Raw genomic sequence first — 12607 nt, forward strand, 5'->3', positions numbered from 1 at the left:
AGGGCGCGGACCGCAGGGGCTCCAGCGGCGGTTGGGAAGCAGCTTGTCCCGGCGCCGCTGGCCCTCAGGCTGAGCCCCGAGCCCGCAGGAAGCGGGCGTGGGCAGAATTTCTGTGACCCTCACGGCGGAATAAACAGGAAGCGACGAGCACCCAGCCCAGCCGCCCTGCCTTTGTTGTGCGGTCTGCGGGGCGCAGCGCAGAGGACGCCTCCCGGGACCCCCGCCGGCCCCCCGGGGGCTAGGCGCGCCCCGTAAGTGCGTCGCCCGAGACCTGGGCTCGGTGCTGGGCAGCTCGCCGCGCTGGCCCCGAGGGCAAATCCTTGGTTTTAAACTTTTTTTTTTTTTTTAACTGGTAAAGGAGGAGGCTTCCGATGAGGCGGAGGTTTCTGGAGGACGACGGGGACCGCGGCGGGGTGGGTGGCACCTGGAGAAGGCGGGTAGGTCGGGCCGCTTCCCGGCTGAGCGCGCGCGGGTTGGCACAGCGGGAAACTCGTAGCTAGCTGGGACCCAGACGCAGGAGTGATTACTGAGTGCTGGTGGACACATAAAGTAGCGTAATTTTTGTTTTCCCCAGAGACTCTTTTAATTAGCTAAAATTGGATAATTCTGATTGGCTTCTTTTCTCTTTCTCTGTGTCCCATCTACTCCCTTCTCCTTCTCCTTTCTAATTTTTTTTGCAACTTCGCATTCCTGGACCCTTCGCTTGTAGTTCAGTGCTGCTTTCTAAATGTTAGTTATGATGGTGATAATATTTTTGGATGACCTACTGTGTGTAGGTGTTGTGGGATGAGGTGAGGTAAGCTGCACCGTGTTGATTCCAGAGCTGCTGTTAGTAGGCTTCTTGCAGTGGAGGTGGGTGGCGATGGTGAGCCACCCTGGCTCTTGGAAATATGTGGTCTGGTGGCTGGCATGGAGGTTGGTGCATTCCTGGGGGCTAGACCAGGAAGATTCCTTTTAAAATGGTCCTTCCGCCTGTTTGGCTAGCTAAGAGGGTGTTCTCCCAGTCTGTCTCCCCTGAAGCTGCAGGACAGTGTGAGTTACAGGACAGGTCCTGGAGGATCTGCACTGAGAAACTGCCATTAAATCCAGTCAGGTCTGCATTTGCATAGGAGTGTTTAGTCTTCCCAGGACTTATATTGCTTTTACTGTCACCTGTACATTTGCCCTTGTACTCTGCACTGTTCTCTTGAACATGTTCTTTATGTTCAGTGAAGGGTCATGTCAAATTTGAGTCATTCCATGTACAAAGGAGTAGATTTGATTATTATCCATGTACATGTATTGAATTATAATAGTTGGTTTCCTATCCTTGGATGCTCTTTGATGGCTCTTGCAAAGAAGTGCTTTTTAAAACATGGGGGTATATTCCTCATTATCTTTGAGAGCTTAATTCTTTTAAGAGCTTCACTTTGCTATTGACATTGAACACACTGTTAGGAATTAGGGCTGAGACTGTAAGTGCCAGTAAGGGATTTGCTGCAATGGACTTGTAGCTGCCTTCCTCCCTTGTTTTAAAAGCCCCCTCTAATTTCTTAACATTCTGCTGTTACCCTTGAAAGAGTCTTGGCTGTGGTTCTAGTTTGTGGAGGCTTGTATTTACGATGGAGAAGGCTTTTCCCAGCAGGTATTAGGGCTGTCTCTCGAATCCTCTCTGGGGCCCTTTGCATGACCACAGTCCTGCAGAGGAACCCAGCCAGTGCCAGCTGCTTATTAAGGGATTTTGTGCCCATTTGTTGGCATATTGTTTGAGTTAAAGTCTCCTGCCCCCACTTGCCAGAGTATATAGACAAATATTTATTCCCACCCCCCCAATGCTGACAGTGCTCTAAGAATAGTTTTCTTGCCTGGCGCTGGGAGCAGGACCCGCCCGCCTGCAGAGGTGTTTACAGTTTGGGCCTGGGCTGCAGTGTGGGTTGACTTAGCAGCCTGGCATAGCGGCCCGCAGCTCCTGGGACGTGGTTGGCTTTTCCTCAGGGCTGTTGGAGGGTTGCCTCCCAGCCCGACAGGAGCATAGGGAGGTGACGGTGACTTAGTGCCCTGGGGGTGGTTCCTGGCCTGTGGTCCAGCAGAAACCCCTAAGCTTGTCCAGATCCCTGTGCAGTCACCCCCATGGTCTGGGCAGGAGGTCATGGCTTTTTGTCATCACGTAAAACCAACCACTCAGCGCTCAGGGCAGGGACACTGGCAACTGTGACTGTTCACATCTTCCTGGTGGCCCTTTGCAAGTTTATTCCTATCTTTCTTCTGTGTCTGGGCTTATGGCGTCTCTGTGATGTGTCTGTTCTTTTGGGTGAGAGTTAATACAGAAGGAAGAAAGAAATGAAAAGATCATTCCATGTTAACCTGGAAAATTTTTAGAAACATTTGACGTACTTCATATAGATTTGTGGCTATTCAATGTAAACGGTGTGGAATGCTACGGGGTCCCTAGTGCCCTCTCTCCCTGCTTCCACCCCCTCCTTTTTTAGTCTCAGAACACTCTCCTGGAAGCCAGTATTTTCTCATGTCAAAGTGACTTTCTGCCTACATGGGATTTGTTAGCTTAGAGTTACACCGTGACCTATACCATGGGTGTGATGGAAAGTGAATCTTCAATTTTTAAATAGCAATGTATAGCTTCTGACTCCATCTGAAAATTTAGGCCACAAGACCTGCCATGTGTTAGGGAGATTTTTTGGTGGTGTTATTAGCTTTATTTTTAGGCAGCTAGGGGACACAGGTGAGCACCTGTACTATTAATTGCTGTAGAAATGTTGGGTTTGTATTTCTCATTAATACTGTTTTTCTCTCTATCATAGAGGACTTGAAAATAATGTTTGTGTTGTCTCCTATCCATGTGATTTGAGTATGGATTGCTCTTCTTTGAATTTCCACTAAAAATGGTACTTTGGCCTTTTAAGCTGTTTTTGTAAGGACTTTTCTTTCCACCAGGCTTGTTTTCCAGATAGGTCTTGGAAATTACGAAGAACATAGCTATAATTTCTCCCTTGATTGGCAGCAGAGCGCTTTCCCGGACAAAAATAAGGCTGCTCTGTGCCAAATGGTTGACTTTTCTAGAATAAAAATTCTAAAGGGTTTGCAAAGAGTCCTCTGGTTAATATATTGGCATTCCCAGAACCCACTAAAACCCCGGCAGCCTGCCAGACACCACTTAATGAGGACGCAGAGTGTCTGGCTCAAATCCCCACGAGCAGAAGCGGGTGGAGGCTGCTGTCCACACCCTTTATTAATTTTTAATGATCGTACTTTTGTTTTGCAGATTTTGCTCTGCACCCCCTCAAGACCAACAGACACGGGTGCCACCCCTCCCCCACTCATTTACTCATTTCCTTGGCATTGGAAAAGTGTTGAGACTTTCAAGGTTTAGAATCCTGCTGAGGGATCATTTCTGTTTGCATGAGTTCTTTTGTGGTTGGCTTTCTTTTTTTCTCATTCTTTCTCTCCCAGCCCCGCCCCCACCCGCCTTTATTTTGGAAGAGGAAGAGAGAAAAGGAACAGAAAAGGAGATAACTTTTTTTCTTATGATGCTTTATTGTCTGCTGGAAAAAAGAAGCACTTATGAAACTTTAAGTTTGTCAGACGGTTTATATGACAGTGCAAGTTGGTGCTTGCCAAGCTTCAGACAGATTGCTAACGTTACATGACGGGGATAAATAAATTACCGCTGTGAGCGGTGGGCAGGGCCTTGGGCACCCAGGAGCATGCAGGATGTGCAGTACGTGGGTGTGTGGAAGGTCTCTGCGCGCTGCCTGGAATTCTGTGACTTGCTTTGGAAGCGAAAAGGGTGTGTCTCTTGCTTTTATTTTCACCAGGGCTGCAGGCGGCAGAATCCAGGGAGCAGCTCTGTATTTTTCCCCCGGCCTGGTGGCCCTGCCCCTCGATGGCCCCTTACCCCCATGTCTCCCCTCCTCTGCATCAGGGGACATGGCACCTCGTCTTCCATCCAGGGTCCAGCTTCCGATGAAACTAAACTTTGGCTGCTGTTCTTTCTGCAGGTGCAGGCATTGAGAACAAATTGTCTGATATAAGTGTGTGAGCTGCCTGGGAGGGGGCTGGGTGACACTCCTTGGGCACAGTGTACTTTCATCCCTGGCGTGTGGATAGTCAGCTGGCAGAGTGACAGGTGTAATGAACTTAATGGTCTTGCTCTAGTTGCTGGCGGACACACTGCTTGTATTACAAAGCCACCTCCTAAGTTGGGCCCTGGCCAAATGACTCGCAGGATCTTCTCTGTGCAGACAGGATTCAGAGCCTGGACTGGCTAGGAACTGGGTGGGTGTGAGCGACATGGTCCCTAAATGGACCTAGAATTTCTCTTTAAAGTAAGCCTGGGGGCTTCCCTGCTGGCGCAGTGGTTGAGAAGTCCGCCTGCCGATGCAGGGGACGTGGGCTCGTGCCCCGGTCTGGGAAGATCCCACATGCCGCGGAGCGGCTGGACCCGTGAGCCATGGCCACTGAGCCTGCGCGTACGGAGCCTGTGCGTCCGGAGCCCGTGCTCCGCGATGGGAGAGGCCACGACAGTGAGAGGCCCGCGTAACGCAAACAAACAAAAAAGAAGTAAGCCTGCTCTGTCCAATTTGCAAAAAGGGCCCATCCCATCCTACCCCCCAACCCTGCTATCCAGCCATATTGTGGGGTGTGGCAAGGTGCCCCCCCATCCCTGGGGTTGTGGATTGCAGGCTCCCAGTGCTGCCTCCTTGGTTTCCCAGAAGTGGACTTGGGCCTCTGGTGGCTGGTCCATGGCCCTGGGACCAGCAGCCTCCGCACAGAGTTGGGAGGGAATTTCGAGAGTGAAATCCCACTGTTCCAAAGGCGGAAGGCCAGGCCGTGCTCGGGAGGGCTCCCCCGGGTAGTGGTCAGAGCGACAGCAGCACCGCCCCTGTGCCAGGCTGTCCTTAGCGTTATATTAGCTGATTGAAGCCCCCCAGCAGCCCTGGGACGTGGGCACTGCCACCATGCCATTGGCACACAGACAGCAAGAAGCCTGAAATGCCGGAGTGAAGAATCGCTGTCTCGTGAGCAAAGGTGGAGGTGGCCACGTCACGCTGGGGCCTGGGCTGTGACCCTGGGGCTGGCCCTTCCTCAGGGACCACTCACGGCGGGTGGAGGGAGACCAAGTCTCTCCTCGTCCCCAGCAGGGCCCAGGGCTCCTCCTTCTTTCCTACCTTTGTCCATGGCTCTGATTTACACCCCACCTCCGGGCCCCACCCGCATTTCTAAACCCTGCTCCTGTGCCTGTCCTGCCTGTGCTCACAGCCTTGGTTTCAAGAATTGGGCCATTGGTGGCTCTGTTTTGTCCATGTTGAACCTCGTCCTCCCAGGAAAAATCAGCCAGAGAGTTGATGCCTGTGGTCCTGGGCTCTGTGGAACCACCTCCGCTGGTCTTCTCTGGGTGAGGTTTGTCGGGTGTCGGTCCTGTCTTCCGAGGGGCACCCGAGGCCTGCGGGGCTGGACTGAGGTAGCCCAGGCCCTCCCGGCTCAGCAGGACCCAGCAAGTCCCTGAAATGGGGTGAAATGAAAAGATGATACATCTCTCAGATTCTCTGTCTCACTCCGAGGGGGCGTGGATTAATCAACCACATGTATCGGCGTGCAGTTCTTGTGTTCATCCCAGACGGACCTAAGTGTTTGAGGTTATGGGGCCTGAAGTGAGGCCCCAGGAGGTGCGGATGTCCGGGGTCCTGCAGGACGGCTCCCCAGCCCTTTGCAAACCTTCCCATGGCAGCAGGTGGGACCTGGCCCCTTCACACCCCTTAGTGGCTGCATGGTGCCGTCCCCTCTGAGGGGATTGTGGTGGCCACACACTGTGGAGCCTGGCGGGCCTCTGTCTGATTTGGTCCCTGGGGTGGGGTTGGACGGGTGCTCTTTTGCGTTGGGGGCTGCACTGGCCTGGGAGAGTTCCTGTCTGGTCCCCCTGTCAGGCATATGGGGGCCCGGGTTGGCCCTAGATGGGGTTCCACCCTCTATTTGAACCTGACTTTATTCCAGAGATTCTTTCAGGCCTGGCTGAAACCAGTGTCATGGATCTAGTCTCTGAAATCCTTTTTTTTCCTGATTATATACTTATTGAAGATAATTAGGAAACTATGAAACGAAGAGAAAAAAAAAAGAAACAAGAAGAAAATAAAAATGACTACAATTACCTATAATTCCACTACCTTTAGAGATGACCTCTATTTACAGTTTTGTAGATTCTTTCCAGACCTAATTATAAAATCATGCATCAAACTTGTATACTTTTTATAAACTTAACATTCCATCCTGAACATATTTTCATGTAATTTAAATATTCTCCAAAAATACCACTGCTGATGACTATTAAATTCTACTCTGTGGTTATATTGTTTTTTTTTTTCTAAGCCCGTTTTGGGACGCTGAGGCTGTTAGCAGTTTTCCCTATTATAAATAATTCTGCACTGGACATTCTGATTACGTCCTTTGGATAGCTTCCTCAAGGAGGAGGTGGTGGGTCTAACTTTTAGAGGCTCCTCCAGAAGTATTACCAGTTGATTCTCAGAAAGGCTGGGACGCTGCACACGGACACGGGGGTTACTGTAGTCTTGCCAGTGCTGAATATTGTTATGAAAAAAATCTTTTCAAGTTTGGCAATGAAATGGTATGTTTAAATTTTTCTTCCCATTCTTCTGTTGTGAAAATCAGGGCGTGGCATCTGGGGATACACAGGTGAAGAGAGTTTTACTGTTGCTAGAGCTTTGCTGTGGGCAGATGCAGTGATTTTAGTGGATGCTCCCAGCATGGAGATAAGACCTTTGTGCTGTTTTAAATTCGAATTAAATGTGCTCAAGAACTTTGTGCTATTTTAAATTGGAATTAAACCTGCTCAGGTAGGTTAAGGGCACGAAACAGTCTAATAATACATTTTTAAATAAAATTACGGGATTTTATGGCCAAAGACTATGCTTGGTCTTTCCCCAACATCCTCACCCTAACCGGCTGGGTAACGTGGGCCCCGGGTGGAGGGATGAGGTGGAGGAGGGGTGGCTCGGCAGCAGCTGCTTGAGGAGCTGTGTGACACTTCCCTCAGTCCTTCCTCTCCGTTCTCAGCGATCGCTTTTTGAGATCAAACTCTTCCCTGGCCTTTTGCCCAAGGATACCAACATAAAATTCATTTTCTTACTGTTTCACTCGATGGCTGACGGGAGACACCTGGCCTGGGTGCCCTCTCCTGGGAGCCTCTCCCTTGGTCCCCTCTATGCTTTCGCAGACTTCTGTTTCCAGCCTGAGGGTGTTGGCGCCCACACCGGCTGCTCCAGAAGCTCCAGAGAAGGAAAACCATCTCAGTATCTTCAGTACGTTGCAGTTAACTAAAGTTGGTTTTGTTTTCCTCGAAAGACAGCCTTTTTGGTTGAAAGGTTGGGAACAGCTGGAGGGAGCAAGACATGACACCTGCATCTTGAGGTAATTGAGCCCCAATTAGCTCGACACACCTTCGTGCGTCGGTGCTGGGGCAGGTGTGGGTGCTTACCATGCCCCGGGGTGCATGCTGGGAGCGCCCGGCACTGTTGGGCGTGGCCTGGTGAGCAGAGAGTATGGTCCGAGGGGCCCAGGTGGGCGCTGGTGCTTGGGTGAGTGACCCCGGCCCTCCAGGCACAGCCTGTGGGGAGCACCCTGGCCGTTGTCTTGTCTGCTTGGTCCCCCTGCTGGCCATGTGGGCAGCCACACCACGCTTTCCAGGTGCAAACACACCCTGGACGTGGCTAGCAGGGCAGATGGGGCCAAAGCCCTGGAGGTGGAGCGAGCAGCGGAGTTCCCAGGGAGTTGGTCATGGAATAGATGTCATGGAATAGGTTGCTGACACCCCTTGTGTCCCTCCGCGTTGTTTGCTGCTGGCTCATGTGTGCGCGGCTCACACACTTGGGTTTAATCCAACCTGGTGTGCTCCTTCAGCAGGATGATAGAATGCTGGAATCTTCCAGTTGGAACAGAGGGCCTTTCTGGACATAATGCAGCATGATTTCAAGGTTGGGTAATGTTTACAGCTGGATGGCTTGGTTGAACTATTATATTTCTATGACTTTGTCCGTTAAGATAAATATTGCCCCCTTCAGAACTTAGCTTTCATCCTACTGGTATTTAAATATAAGAGCCACAATCTTTTACTTCCAAACTAGAGGTAGGTCCTGGGATTTAACTTTTTTTTTTATCTGAAGAGTAATGTAAAAATAATAAATATATATACACAGTCATAACTATATAACTTATGTAGTAAATTTAGTCCAGAGAAAACATAGTGTTTATTTCTGATAAAAGAAGTTGGCTGTTCCGTGGATTGGAGATTTTGTTATTTGATGGACCTCTGTACTGAGTGCTTCGTGTGAATATTCACGCTTTTATCGTTATAACGTGGTTCATACACTGGATTTTAGGAATTGGGGCACATTTATGTGCCTGAGGGAACGGCTCCCGTTGTGTCCTTGGCCACCTGAAGAAGCAGCATCAGGGCCGTAGTGTGGGCCTGAGTCGCCCAAGGGGATTTGTTGTTCATAGCGCACATACGCATCACCTCCTGGTTTTGAGGAAAGTTTTGCTGTAAGGGGGTTGCTTTTGTCTGTGGCTCACAGCCCCCCTGCCCAGCCAAGCCCCTGGAAGGCTTGTGACCTTGGGGAGGTCAGTTTGCCCTTCCCTAAAACAGCCATTTGCCTGCCTCTTAGGTTTGCAGGGGATCAAACGAGATAAGGCTCACGTAGACCAGCAGGGCGGGGCCCAGTGCTGCCTCAGTGAGAGCTCGGTAGAGTGTGGCTGCCTCCAGTCAAAGGAGCATTTGGGAAGCACCCACCCAGCCTGTGAGGCAGGGACCCCGCTCCTTCCCCCAGGACTCAAGGAGCAAGTAGTCTGGCACAGGAAGCAGCCAGCAGTGAGGACGGGCACTTGTAGCCAAACCCTGGGTTTAAGAGCGGGAAATGCCATCTGAGCCGTTCGTTCATCGGGGGAGGGGGGGACCAAGGCCGGTGGGCCTATGAGCTCTGACGGCCTCACGCGCCCTCCCTCCCCTCCTCCTCTGCTCCACGGGCCCCCGTGACGTCCGAGCACACGGTCTGCTCTGGGCAACCTAGGAGACTTCAGGGAGAGGCTGGCTTTGGGCTGAGAGGTGGCCAGAGACCGGTTTGCAGGGAGAGGGTTCCTCTGTCCAGGGCTCTCAGAGCTGTGCACGCTGGGGTCTAGAAGGCAGAGACAAGGGCGTAAACCTCAGTACAGTGTGTGCGGGGCCCTGCTTCCGTCCTCACGTGTGTAGTTTATAATCAAGTACGCATGACCCGTGTGTGATGCCCACACTTCTTTGCTCATAGGACATGTGTGAACAGTTGGGGCCACTGTTGACAGTGGGACCGCGTGTTCAGGACCTGCTGCGAGGGAGCAGCTGTGGTGGGGAGGGCTGGCACCGCGGGTCCACAGTGACCATGTGGCTCCTGTGTTTAGGGCTCTAACGCACCCCTGCGGGAGGGGGCAGGGAACCCTATGCGGTGGTTCGTGTGTAAGGGCTGGCGACACAGACTCCATGGCTCCTCCCCCAACTTTGCAGCCCTGGCTCCTGTGTGTGGCCCCTTTTCCTGAGTCTCCAGGCGGTGGGAGCCGGGCGGATTTTGACGCGATTTGGTAACGTGCAGTGCCGGCACGACAGATTTGTCGAGAGCTGACCGTCCAGAAGGTGAGATGATTTACTCAGTGGAGCAGGTCAGTGAGTACATTGGGTTGTAAGGCCGAGAAACGCTGGTTCTCGTCCTGCCCGAGCAGAACGTGGGTTGTGGCTGGAGCTTTGCTGGTGAGACCCCATCTGGACAGGCGGCGGGAGCGGGTTTGGGCTGATGTGGCGGTAGAGGGGGCTTTCAGGGGAGGGGCACAGGTGCTGGGAAGAAGTGGCACTTGACCTGTGACTGTGACCTGCGTGGTGGAGGGTGGAGAGGCAGGAAGAGGGCTTGCAGACGAGCATGAGCAGAGGTGGGACTCGGAGGTGTGTGCGGCGAGGCGCCGTCGCTGTCACCGGTGGGGACAGTCGTGGTGCTGCAGAGAGGTTGGCAGACTGAGTCTCTTGCAAAGTTTCTGCCCATCTTTGCTGAAACCCAAATCAACCAGCCATGTCGGTGAAGAGAAATGGGTCCCTCGGGACACCTGATTGTTTGCCCTGGGGGCCCTGTCCTGGCCTCAGCTCTCCAGTACTCGGTACTTGTTCACATTTCACAAAATGCGAAAATGTTCGTGCTCCACGCAGCTCACACCAGGGGGCCAGGCTTGTCACTTTCATATGGTGACAGTAGTGGCTTCTATTTGCAAAACACTAACTTTTTAAAGCTCTTCACAGACAGCATCTAATTTCATGATCCTTGGCTTTAAGGAACAAACAAATAATGAAGTGTATGTGGAAGTGTAATTGATCTCTAATGCGGCTGTTTGCTGAATGTGGGAGTCAAATCAGAGTGTATCTTAATGTGCAAAACCTCCTGGGAAGAGGTGGCCGGCAGTTGTTCAGGCTGCACGGCGGGTGGTTTTTTGAAGGGACAAGGCTTTGCAGCTTGCTGGATGGGCAGGAACCTGGGCAGCATGATTTTGAGAGGTTAGGGCAAAACACCAGTCAGACTCAGAAGTACAAGGCCATTTGAGGGCTGTGCTGAGCAGTCGTTTCCCTGTGGTTGTGCAGAAAAAGACATGGGGTGAGGCGAGGTGTGTGGGGCGGCCGCTCTCACCTCTGTTCTTAGAGGAAGGTGTGCTGGCGGCCCTTTGTGGCACTTAAACTACGGCAGGTCCTGGCAAACCTGGAGTGTCGCCCGGCGGTCGCAGTGGAGCCGACGTCCAGCAGTGTGTCCAGTGTCCTTCAGCCCCGGCTTCTTTTCCCTAACGTGGCGTGTCTGCTGTCCTGGTGTCCATCTGTTCAGTTGTGGATGCAAGTTACTGCCGGTTCTGTCTCTCCGCTTCTAGCAGAGTAGTTTTCGTGCTGCGTTGGGGCCCTTTTCAGGTGACATAAGGCAGCCCCAGTCCTCGTGGTGCCTGGCCTCCCCTGTGCCTCGGCCTCCGGCAGCTCTTCTCTGCTCAGTTCTCCTCTTCTATGGGCACCATGCGTCCTGTCCCCTTCTTGGACCCCAGGCGGAAGCCACACTTTCTCTGCAGTCTTCTCTCTCGTCTGCAGTCCCCAGAGGTGCCATGTTTCTCCCCGAGTCCAAGTGTGTCCCGAGCTGGTGATGGAGGCAGAGGCCGCAGGGTCTCCTCCTTGGACACCCACTAAACCACTAATGAGGGGTAGGTGTTGCTCAAAGGTTTAGGCAGGAAGGAAGTGCTTTCCGCCCTCCTTGGGGTACTGAGTCTGTGGGATCAGTAACTAATGCAGAGGGTCAGCAGCCCACGGGGCATTCGGGGGACGGCCCGACCCTGAAGGACGGTGCGGGCAAGATGGCCCCTCCTTGCTGAGCCAGGCGCTTGTCTCCTGTGTTGTTCGGATGTTCTCTGCTGTTGGGTGGAGTGGTGACTGTGGAGAGAAGGGGGCAGGCGGTTGGCGGGCGTGACGGGGACAGTGAGCAGAGCCTGGCAAGCTGGCGGGGGGACCGAGTGCCCCTTATCTGAGCCCTCCTTTCTTTGACTCTGCCACTGACTCTGGCGTGGTTTTATTAACAACCGCCTTGTGACAAGACGTGGTTGGGTGCTTGGTGATGTGGCCAGGAGTTGGGGTTGGTCTCAGAGTGGCCCTCAGTGCGGTCTCCCCCTCATCTGTCAGTGGGGAAGCTTTCTGACCCCAGAACCTCCCACCCACGCCTGGAAAGCTTAGAATTCTGTTGTGTGGACTGAAGTGGGCTCTGTATTATGTGGAGGCTCTTGCCCCAGACTCTGACTTCACACTCATGCCCGACTGCCCAGTGGGGATCTCCAAGCCTGTGTCTTGAGCCATGTACTTGCCCCTCCCCATCCAGTGATTCATATACACATCTTGGAGCCCTCCTGGGCTCCCCCAAATCTGGTCACTTGTCACCGTCGCTAGTAGCTCAGTGTGTCCCTTCCATGGCCTCATGCAGGGCCTCCCGACTGGCCACTCGCCTCCCCGCCACACAGTCTGCTTTCAGCCCAGCAGCCGTGTGAACCGGGCCAGGGAACCTGGGATTAAGCTGCTCCGCCTGGCCCGGGGGTCTGGCCGCCATCCCCTGAGGCTCCTCACCATCCAGCTCCACCCACGGGGCCTTGTGGTTGCTGCTGAAACCCACCCGCCAGGGCTGTGTGTCTGTCTCTCAACTTCATTCAGGCCTCTGTTGGGCGTCCTGCCCATACGCTGTCCTGGTTTCCTCTGTTTGTGCAGGGGGAGGTGCCCAGGACCGCGAGTGCAGGACTGGGGAGCGCGTGCTGGACGTGGCAGGACGGCGACTCCTGGGGGCCGGTGTGGGCACCGGGGGTCCCACCACAGTCGTCAGGGGTCAGGCCGGGCCTCCCTGCAAACACACGGTCCTGCCGGAAAGGCTGAAGCAGAGCTGCAGGCTGGGGGGTTGAGTGGGGTCTGGCACAGCTCAGCATCCACATTGTCCCCCTCCCCTCGCCCCTCAGGTGTTTCCTCACCTACATTAACTTCTATTTTACCATTTTCCCCCAAAGCGACCTACCCGAGAGAGGAGCG

At 53.2% G+C, this 12607-nt stretch overlaps 1 protein-coding gene across 1 annotated transcript in view; it reads left to right on the forward strand.

The window, feature by feature from the left end:
• Nucleotides 1–308: 308 nt before the first annotated feature.
• Nucleotides 309–12607, forward strand: part of LDLRAD4 (low density lipoprotein receptor class A domain containing 4) — a 297425-nt gene continuing 285126 nt past the window's right edge. The window contains 1 exon segment of the mRNA XM_024763876.1: nucleotides 309–437. The gene's annotated coding sequence lies outside the window, so the exon portion shown is untranslated.

The sequence above is a fragment of the Neophocaena asiaeorientalis genome, unplaced genomic scaffold (genome assembly GCF_003031525.2).
Source record: "Neophocaena asiaeorientalis asiaeorientalis breed wild unplaced genomic scaffold, Neophocaena_asiaeorientalis_V1.1 scaffold110, whole genome shotgun sequence".
Taxonomy (NCBI): Eukaryota; Metazoa; Chordata; class Mammalia; order Artiodactyla; family Phocoenidae; genus Neophocaena; species Neophocaena asiaeorientalis.